The sequence below is a fragment of the Arachis hypogaea genome, chromosome 13, assembly GCF_003086295.3.
Source record: "Arachis hypogaea cultivar Tifrunner chromosome 13, arahy.Tifrunner.gnm2.J5K5, whole genome shotgun sequence".
In the NCBI taxonomy this organism is placed as follows: Eukaryota; Viridiplantae; Streptophyta; class Magnoliopsida; order Fabales; family Fabaceae; genus Arachis; species Arachis hypogaea.
Genome location: NC_092048.1, coordinates 106,282,670 through 106,293,592, shown reverse-complemented (window position 1 = coordinate 106,293,592; position 10,923 = coordinate 106,282,670). Strand labels below are relative to the sequence as shown.

Below are 10,923 nucleotides of genomic sequence, written 5' to 3'. Positions count from 1 at the left end.
TGAGTCAAATCAAATTTTCAATTTGAAAATCTTATCTTTTTCAAAATCTTTTTCAAAAATCAAATCTTCTTCATTTTTCTTATTTATTTTCGAAAAATTTTAAAAATATTTTTCAAAAATATTTTTCTTAATTTTATCTCATAATTTTTGAAAATATTATCAACAATTAATGTTTTGATTCAAAAATTTCAAGTTTGTTACTTTCTTGTTAAGAAAGATTCAAACTTTAAGTTCTAGAATCATATCTTGTGATTACTTGTGAGTCAAGTCATTAATTTTGATTTTAAAATTCAAATCTTTTTCAAAACTAATTTTAATCATATCTTTCTATCATATCTTTTCAAATCATAATTTTTTTTTAAAAATTTGATTTTAAAATATCTTCTCTATCTTCTTATCTTCTTATCTTTTCAAATTTGATTTTCAAATCTTTTTCAACTAACTAATTGACTTTTTGTTTGTTTATTATCTTTTTCAAAACCACCTAACTACTCTTCCCTCTCTAATTTTCAAAAACACTTCCCTCTTTTTCAAATTTCCTTTTTAATTAACTAATTGTTTTAATTTTAATTTAATTTAATTTCAAACTTAATTTTCGAAATTTAACTTTAATTTTTTATTTTAATTAATTTTTGAAAACTCCTCCCTCTCATCTTCTTCTATTTATTTAATTACTTACTAATACTTCTCCTCATCTCATGTCTCTGCTCCTATCCTCACCCTTGTGTTTGGATTATCCATTCTTCTTCACTCTTATTCCATTTCTTCTTCTACTAATAATAAGAAACCTCTTTACTGTAACATAGAGGATTCCTCTTCTTTTTTTGTTCTCTTCTCTTTCATATGAGCAGGAACAAGGAAAAGGGCATTCTTGTTGAAGCTGATCCAGAACCTGAAAGGACTCTGAAAAGAAAACTAAGAGAAGCTAAATTACAACAACCCAGAGACAACATTACTGAAATTTTCGAACAAGAAAAGGAGATGGCAGCCAAAAATAATAATAATGCAAGGAGGATGCTTGGTGATTATACTACACCTACTTCCAAGTTTGATGGAAGAAGCATCTCAATCCCTACCATTGGAGCAAACAATTTTGAGCTGAAACCTCAATTAGTTGCTCTAATGCAACAGAACTGCAAATTCTATGGACTTCCATAAGAAGATCCCTATCAGTTTTTAACTGAATTCCTGCAGATTTGTGAGACTGTTAAGACTAATGGAGTAGATCCTGAAGTCTACAGGCTCATGCTTTTCCCTTTTGCTGTAAGAGACAGAGCTAGAATATGGTTGGACTCACAACCTAAAGATAGCCTGAACTCTTGGGATAAGCTGGTCACGGCCTTCTTGGCTAAGTTCTTTCCTCTTCAAAAGCTGAGCAAGCTTAGAGTGGATGTTCAAACCTTCAAGCAAAAAGATGGTGAATCCCCCTATGAAGCTTGGGAAAGATACAAGAAGATGACCAAAAGGTGTCCTCATGACATGCTTTCAGAATGGACCATTCTGGATATATTCTATTATAGTCTGTCTGAGTTCTCCAAGATGTCACTGGACCATTCTGCAGGTGGATCCATTCACCTAAAGAAAACGTCTGTAGAAGTTCAAGAACTTATTGACATGGTTACAAATAATCAATTCATGTATACTTCTGAGAGAAATTCTGTGAATAGTGGGACGCCTCAGAAGAAGGGAGTTCTTGAAATTGATGCTCTGAATGCCATATTGGCTTAGAACAAAGTGTTGACTCAGCAAGTCAACATGATTTCCCAAAGTCTGAATGGATGGCAAAATGCATCCAACAGTACTAAAGAGACATCTTCTGAAGAAGAAGCTTATGATCTTGAAAACCCTGCAATAGCAGAGGTAAATTACATGGGTGAACCTTATGGAAACACCTATAATTCATCATGGAAAATCATCCAAATTTCTCATGGAAGGATCAACAAAAGCCTCAACAAGGCTTTAATAATGGTGGAAGAAACAGGCTCAGCAATAGCAAGCCTTTTCCATCATCTTCTCAGCAACAGATAGAGAACTCTGAACAAAATACCTCTAATTTAGCAAACTTAGTCTCTGATCTGTCCAAAGCCACTTTAAGTTTCATGAGTGAAACAAGGTCCTCCATAAGAAATTTGGAGGCACAAGTGGGCCAGCTGAGTAAGAAAATCACTGAAACACCTCCTAGTACTCTCCCAAGCAAGACAGAAGAGAATCCAAAGAGAGAGTGCAAGGCCATTGATATAACAATCATGGCCGAACCCACAAAAGAGGAAGAGGACGTGAATCCTAGTAAGGAAGACCTCCTGGGACGTCCAGTGATCAACAAGGAGTTTTCCTTTGAGGAACCAAAGGACTCTGAGGCTCATCTAGAGACCATAGAGATTTCAATGAACCTCCTTATGCCCTTCATGAGCTCTGATGAGTATTCTTCTTCTGAAGTGAATGAGGATGTTACTAAAGAGCAAGTTGCCAAGTACCTAGGTGCAATCATAAAGCTGAATGCCAAATTATTTGGTAATGAGACTTGGGAAGATGAACCTCCCTTGCTCATCAATGAACTGAGTGATCTGGATCAACTGACATTGCCTCAGAAGAAACAAGATCCTGGAAAGTTCTTAATACCTTGTACCATAGGCACCATGACCTTTGAGAAGGCTCTGTGTGACCTTGGGTCAGGGATAAACCTCATACCACTCTCCGTAATGGAGAAAATGGGAATCTTTGAGGTGCAAGCTGCCAGAATCTCATTAGAAATGGCAGACAATTCAAGAAAACAGGCTTATGAACAAGTAGAGGACGTGCTAGTAAAGGTTGAAGGCCTTTACATCCATGCTGATTTCATAATCCTAGACACTGGGAAGGATGAGGATGAATCCATCATCCTTGGAAGACCTTTCCTAGCCCAGCAGGAGCTATGATAGATGTTAACAGAGAAGAATTAGTCCTTCAATTGAATGGGGACTACCTTGTGTTTAAAGCCCAAGGCTATCCTTCTGTAACAATGGAGAGGAAGCATGAAAAGCTTCTCTCAGTACAGAGTCAACCAAAGCCCCCACAATCAAACTCTAAGTTAGGTGTTGGGAGGCCCCAGCCAAACTCTAAGTTTGGTATTGAATCCCCACATCTAAACTCTAAGTTTGGTGTTGGGAGTCTATAAAATTGACCTGATCACCTGTGTGGCTCCGTGAGAGCCCACTGTCAAGCTATTGACATTAAAGAAGCGCTTGTTGGGAGGCAACCCAATTTTTATTTATTTAATTCTACTTTTATTTTTATTGTTCTTTTATATTTTATTAGGTTCATGATCATGTGGAGTCACAAAATAAATACAAAAATTAAAAACAGAATAAAAAACAGCAGAAGAAAAATCACACCCTGGAGGAAGGTCTTACTGGTGTTTAAACGCTAGTAAGGAGCATCTGGCTGGCGTTCAACGCCAGAACAGAGCATGGATCTGGCATTGAATGCCAGAAACAAGCAACATCCTGGCGTTCAAATGCCAGGAATACACCCTGAGAAGAGCTGGCGCTGAACGCCAGAAACAAGCATGGAGCTGGCGTTCAACGCCAGAATTATGCTGCATATGGGCGTTGAACGCCCAGAACAAGCATCACTTCGGCGTTTAAACGCCAGAAATGCATGCAAAGGCATTTTACATGCCTAATTGGTGCAAGGATGTAAATCCTTGACACCTCAGGATTTGTGGGCCCCACAGGATCACTTCAGGATCTGTAGACCCCACAGGATCTCCACCTACCTCCACTCATACTCTCCCCTATTCTCATTCATCCTCTCTTCCCAATAAACACCCTTTCCCAAAACCCTTCACTAATCACCTCAATCTCTCTTCCCTATTACCACCTACCACCACTCACATCCATCCACTCTTCCCCATAAACCCCACCTACCTTCAAAATTCAAAATCACTTTCCCACCCAAACCCACCCACTATGGCCGAACCTACTCCCTCTCCCCTCACTATATAAACCAATCCATCCCTCCTTCATTTTCACACAACACAACCCTATCTTCTATACCTTGGCCGAATACACCTCTCCCTCACTCTCCTCCATATCTTCTTCTTCTTCTTCTTCTTTTCTTTCTTCTCTTGCTCGAGGGCGAGCAATATTCTAAGTTTGGTGTGGTAAAAGCATAAGCTTTTTGTTTTTCCATTACCATTGATGGCACCTAAAACCGGAGAAACCTCTAGAAAAGGGAAAGGGAAGACAAAAGCTTCCACCTCCGAGTCATGGGAGATGGAGAGATTCATCTCCAAAGCCCATCAAGACCACTTCTATGATGTTGTGGCCAAGAAGAAGGTGATTCCCGAGGTCCCTTTCAAACTCAAGGAAAGTGAGTATCCGGAGATCTGACATGAGATCCAAAGAAGAGGTTGGGAAGTTCTAACCAACCCCATTCAACAAGTCAGAATCCTAATGGTTCAAGAGTTCTATGCCATTGCATGGATCACTAGGAACCATGATCAAAGTAAGAACCCGAACCCAAAGAATTATCTCACCATGGTTCGGGGGAAATACTTAGATTTTAGTCCGAAAAATGTAAGGCTAGCATTCAACTTGCCAATGATAGAAGAAAACGCACGCCCCTACACAAGAAGAGTCAACTTTGATCAATGGTTGGACCAACTCCTCATGGACATATGTGTGGAAGGAGCTCAATGGAAGATTGACTCAAAAGGCAAACCGGTTCAGCTGAGAAGATTGGACCTTAAGCCTGTAGCTAGAGGATGGTTGGAGTTCATTCAACGCTCAATCATTCCCACTAGCAACCGGTCTGAAGTTACTATAGACCGGGCCATCATGATCCATAGTATCATGATTGGGGAGGAAGTGGAGGTTCATGAGATTATACCTCAAGAACTCTACAAGGTGGCTGACAAGTCCCCCACTTGGGCAAGGTTAGCCTTTCCTCACCTCATATGCCATCTATGCAATTCGGCTGGGATTGACATAGAGGGAGATATCCTCATTGATGAGGACAAGCCCATCACTAAGAAAAGGATGGAGCAAACAAGAGAGCCTATTCATGGATCTCAAGAGATGCATGAAGAAGATCATCACCAAGAAATCCCTGAGATGCCTTAAGGGATGCACTTTCCTCCACAGAATTTTTGGGAGCAAATCAACACCTCCCTAGGAGAATTAAGTTCCAACATGGGACAACTAAGGGTGAAATATCAAGAGCACTCCATCATCCTCCATGAAATTAGAGAAGATCAAAGAGCAATGAGGGAGGAGCAACAAAGACAAGGAAGAGACATAGAAGAGCTCAAGGACATCATTGGTTCCTCAAGAAGAAAACGCCACCATCACTAAGGTGGACTCATTCCTTGTTCTTAAATTTTCTGTTTTTCGTTTTTATGTTAAATGTTTATCTAGATTTGTGTCTTATTACATGATCATTAGTATTCAAGTGTCTATGCCTTAAAGTAGTGAATATGAATCCATCACCTCTCTTGAATGAAAAATGTTTTAATTACAAAAGAACAAGAAGTACATGGTTTCAAATTCATCCTTGAAACTAGTTTAATTATTTTGATGTCGTGACAATACTTTTTGTTTTCTGAATGAATGCTTGAACAGTGCATATGTCTTTTGAAATTGTTGTTTATGAATGTTAAATACATTGGCTCTTGAAGAATAAGGAAAAAGGAGAAATGTTATTTGATAATCTGAAAAATCATAAAATTGATTCTTGAAGCAAGAAAAAGCAGTGAATATACAAAAGCTTGCGAAAGAAATAGCAAAAAAAAAGAGAGAAAAAGAAAAAGCAAGCAGATAAAGCCAAAAGCTCTTAAAACCAAAAGGCAAGAGCAAAAAGCCAGTAGCCCTTAAAACCAAAAGGCAAGGGTAACAAAAAGGATTCAAGACTTTGAGCATCAGTGGATAGGATGGCCTAAAGGAATAAAATCTTGGCCTAAGCGGCTAAACCAAGCTGTCCCTAACCATGTGCTTGTGGCGTGAAGGTCTCAAGTGAAAACTTGAGACTGAGCGGTTAAAGTCAATGTCCAAAGCAAAAACAGAGTGTGCTTAAGAACCCTGGACACCTCTAATTGGGGACTTTAGCAAAGCTGAGTCACAATCTGAAAAGGTTCACCCAGTTATGTGTCTGTGGCATTTATGTATCCGGTGGTAATACTGGAAAACAAAGTGCTTAGGGCCACGGCCAAGACTTATAAATTAGCTGTGTTCAAGAATCAACATACTGAACTAGGAGAATCAATAACACTATCTGAACTCTGAGTTCCTATAGATGCGAATCATTCTGAACTTCAATGGATAAAGTGAGATGCCAAAACTATTCAAGAGGCAAAAAGCTAGGAGTCCCGCTCATCTGATTGGAGCTAAGTTTCATTGATATTTTGGAATTTATAGTATATTCTCTTCTTTTTATCCTATTTGATTTTCAGTTGCTTGGGGACAAGCAACAATGTAAGTTTGGTGTTGTGATGAGCGGATAATTTATACACTTTTCGGCATTGTTTTTCATAGTTTTCAGTATGATTTAGTTAGTTTTTAGTATATTTTTATTAGTTTTTAATAAAAATTCACATTTCTGGACTTTACTATGAGTTTGTGTGTTTTTTTGTTATTTCAGGTATTTTCTAGCTGAAATTGAGGGACTTGAGCAAAAATCAGATTCAGAGGTTGAAGAAGGACTGCTGATGTTGTTGGATTCTGATCTCTCTACACTCAAAGTGGATTTTCTGGAGCTACAGAACTCTGAATGGCACACTCTCAACGGCGTTGGAATGTAGACATCCAGGGCTTTCCAGTAATATATAATAGTCCATACTTTGCCTGAGTTTAGATGACGCAAACTGGTGTTGAACGCCAGTTCTACGCTGCATTCTGGAGTCAAACGCCAGAAACACGTCACAAACCAGAGTTGAAGGCCAAAAACACGTTTCAACTTGGCGTTCAACTCCAAAAGAAGCATCTGCACGTGTAAACTTCAAGCTCAGCCCAAGCACACACCAAGTGGGCCCCAGAAGTGGATTTCTGTATCAATTACTTACTTCTGTAAACCCTAGTAGCTAGTCTAGTATAAATAGGACTTTTTACTATTGTATTTTAATCTTTGGATTATCTTTTGATCTTTAGATCACGTTTGGGGGCTGGCCTCTCGGCCATGCCTGGACCTTTATCACTTATGTATTTACAAACGGTAGAGTTTCTACACACCATAGATTAAGGTGTGGAGCTCTGCTGTTCCTCATGGATTAATGCAAAGTACTACTACTTTTCTATTCAATTCAACTTATTCCGCTTCTAAGATATCCATTCGCACCCAAGAACATGATGAATGTGATGATTATGTGACGCTCATCATCATTCTCACTTATGAACGCGTGCCTGACAAACACTTCCGTTCTACATGCAAACAAGCTAGAATGAATATCTCTTAGATATCTAATACAGGGGACCGAGTCCGAGATATTAGAATCTTTGTGGTATAAGTTAGAACCCATGGATGGCCATTCTTGAGATCCGGAAAGTCTAAACCTTGTCTGTGGTATTCCGAGTAGGATCTGGGAAGGGATGGCTGTGACGAGCTTCAAACTCGCGAGTGCTGGCGCGTAGTGACAGACGCAAAAGGATAGTAAATCCTATTCCAGTATGATCGAGAACCGACAGATGATTAGCCGTGCCGTGATAGAGCATTTGGACCTTTTTCACTGAGAGGATGGGATGTAGCCATTGACAATGGTGATGCCCTACATAGAGCTTGCCATGGAAAGGAGTAGGATTGATTGGATGAAGACAGCAGGAAAGTAGAGATTCAGAGGAACGAAAGCATCTCTATACGCTTATCTGAAATTCTCACCAATGAATTACATAAGTATCTCTATCTTTATTTTTTGTTTATTTATTATTATTATTCGAAAACTCCATAACCATTTAATATCCGCCTGACTGAGATTTACAAGATGACCATAGCTTGCTTCATACCAACAATCTCCGTGGGATTTGACCCTTACTCACGTAAGGTATTACTTGGACGACCCAGTGCACTTGCTGGTTAGTTGTATCGAAGTTGTGAACGAAAAAGAATTTGAGACTGAGAACGTGCGTACTGAGTTTTTGGCGCCGTTACTAGAGATCACAATTTCGTGCACCACCTTTCTTTATAGATCTTTGCATTTTCAAATGCAGCAAGTCAGCATTCATCCAACTCATTTAGCTGGAGCAACCGTTTCTCTCCTGCTGCCTTTGTATTAAGGTTCAGGAGTTTGGTTGCCCAGTAGGCCTTGTGTTCCAGCTCCACTAGCAGGTGGCACGCCTTCCCATACACCAATTGATATAGTGACATTCCTATTGAAAGCTGTTTTGTATACCAGAGAGCATCGTCAAGTTTTCTTGCCAAATCCTTTCTAGAGGTATTGACCATTCTTTCCAGGATTCTCTTTAGTTCTCTATTTGAGACTTCAGCTTTTCTATTTTTCTGTGGATGATATGGGGTGGCCACTTTATAGCGAACTCCACATCAGCTCAACACAGAGTCAAGCTGTTTGTTACAGAAATAAGTTCCTCCATCACTGATCAGTGTCTGAGAGACAGCAGACCTACTGAAAATATTCTTTTGGAGGAACTTCATCACTACTCTAGTGTCGTTCATGGGTGATGCAACTGCCTCAATCCATTTAGACACATAATCCACTACCACAAGGATATAGGTGTTTGAGTATGAGGGCGGGAAAGGACCCATGATGTCTATACCCCATACACCAAACAGCTCAATCTCTAGAATTTCTTGCTGAGGCATGTCGTGACCATGAGGGAGATTGCTAGCCCTTTGGAAATTGTCACAGAGACGGACAAATTCGCGAGAATCCTTAAAGAGTGTGGCCCAGTAGAAACCACTTTGGAGGACTTTAGTGGCTTTTCGCTCTCCTCCAAAGTGTCCTCCATAATTTGAGCCAGGGCAGTGCCATAGGATTTTATGTGCCTCTTCTTGAGACACACAGCGGCGGATTATCCCATCCGAGCATCTCTTAAAGAGATATGGTTAATCCCACAAGTAGTATCTAGCATCATGAATGAGTTTTTGGGCTTGCTGCTTACTGTATTCCTTGGGGATGAATCTTATTGCTTTGTAATTTGTAATATCGGCAAACCAAGCTGTCATCTGGGTAGCAAAGAGTTGCTCATCCGAAAAGGTTTCAAACACCTCAGTAGAGGGAGGAGATGTCCCTTCTACTGGTTCAATCCGAGACAAGTGGTCAGCCACTTGATTTTCTGACCCTTTTCTGTCTCTGATTTCTATACCAAACTCTTAAAAGAGTAATGCCCATCTTATCATCCTGGATTTAGAATCCTACTTGGTGATTAGATATTTAAGAGCAGCATGGTCAGTGTAGATAATGACCTTAGATCCTATTAGATAGGATCTAAACTTGTCAATGGCATAAACTACTGCAAGTAATTCCTTCTCTGTGGTAGTGTAGTTCTTCTGCGCGTCATTTAGAACATGACTGGCATAATAAATGACATGCAGAAGCTTGCCATGCCTCTGCCCCAGAACTGCAGCAATGGCATGGTCATTGGCGTTACACATTAGTTCGAATGGTAAGTCCCAGTTGGGTGCAGAGATGACAGGCGCAGTGATAAGCTTAGCTTTTAGAGTCTCAAAGGCCTGCAGATACTCTTGGTCAAAGACAAATGGAGTGTCGGTAGCTAGTAAGTTGCACAGGGGTTTTGCAATTTTAGAAAAATCCTTTAAAAACCTCATGTAGCATGCTGCATGTCCCAGGAAACTTCTGATTCCTTTGACATTATTGGGTGGTGGTAATCACTCAGTTATCTCTACCTTAGCTTAATCCACCTCTATTCTTTTGTTCAAAATCCGATGCCCAAGAACAATCGCATCTGTCACCATGAAGTGGCATTTTTTCCAGTTTAAAACCAGGTTTGTCTCTTGGAATCGTTTGAGAACTAGGGCCAAATGGTCAAGGCAGGAGTCAAATAAGTCTCCAAAGATGGAGAAGTCATCCATGAACACTTCAAAGAATTTCTCTACCATATAAGAGAAGATGGAGAGTATACACCTCTGAAAGGTGGCAAGTGCATTGCACAGGTAAAATGGCATCTGCCTATAAGCAAACACGCCATATGGGCTTGTAAATGCTATTTTTTCTTGGTCCTGAGGATCTACTGTAATTTGGTTATAGCCTGAATAGCCATCCAAAAGGCAGTATAATGCATGACCTGCTAGTCTCTCTAGCATTTGGTCAATAAATAGTAAAGGACTATGATCCTTTCTGGTGGCATTATTGAGCCTCATGTAGTCAATGCACTTATGCCACCCTGTAACTATCCTCGTAGGAATCACAGTTCATTCTTTTTATTATGAACCAGTGTCATGCCTCCCTTCTTGGGAACAACTTGTACAGGACTCACCCAGGGGCTGTCAGAGATAGGATAAATAATCCCAGCCTCCCATAATTTTGTGACTTCCTTTTGCACCACTTCCTTCATAGCTGGATTTAGTCACCTTTGTGGCTGTACCACTAGTTTAGCGTCATCTTCCAGCAGGATCTTGTGCATACATCGGGTTGGGCTAATGCCTTTAAGGTCACTCATTGTCCACCCAAGAGATGTCTTGTGTGTCTTTAGCACTTGGATTAGTGGCTTTTCTTCTTGTGGTTCTAAGGCAGAGCTTATAATCACATGCTAAGTATCTCCATCTCCAAGAAATACATATTTCAAGGAGGATAGTAATGGCTTGAGCTCGAGTTTAGGAGGCTTGTCCTCTTCCTTAGGAGTTTTCAGAGGCTCCTTTATTTCCTCTGGCTCCTCTAAATCAGGCTGAGCATTATAAAAGATGTTGTTCAACTCTTCTTCGAGTCTCTCAGCCATATTCACTTCTTCCACCAGGGAACCAATGATATCAATACTCATGCAC

At 40.0% G+C, this 10,923-nt stretch overlaps 1 non-coding gene across 1 annotated transcript; it reads right to left on the bottom strand.

The window, feature by feature from the left end:
- Positions 1-1,377: 1,377 nt before the first annotated feature.
- On the bottom strand, positions 1,378-1,485 carry LOC112739960 (small nucleolar RNA R71). Its single transcript, XR_003170893.1, has one exon. It is a non-coding gene; the product is annotated as a small nucleolar RNA R71 (small nucleolar RNA).
- Positions 1,486-10,923: the final 9,438 nt, after the last annotated feature.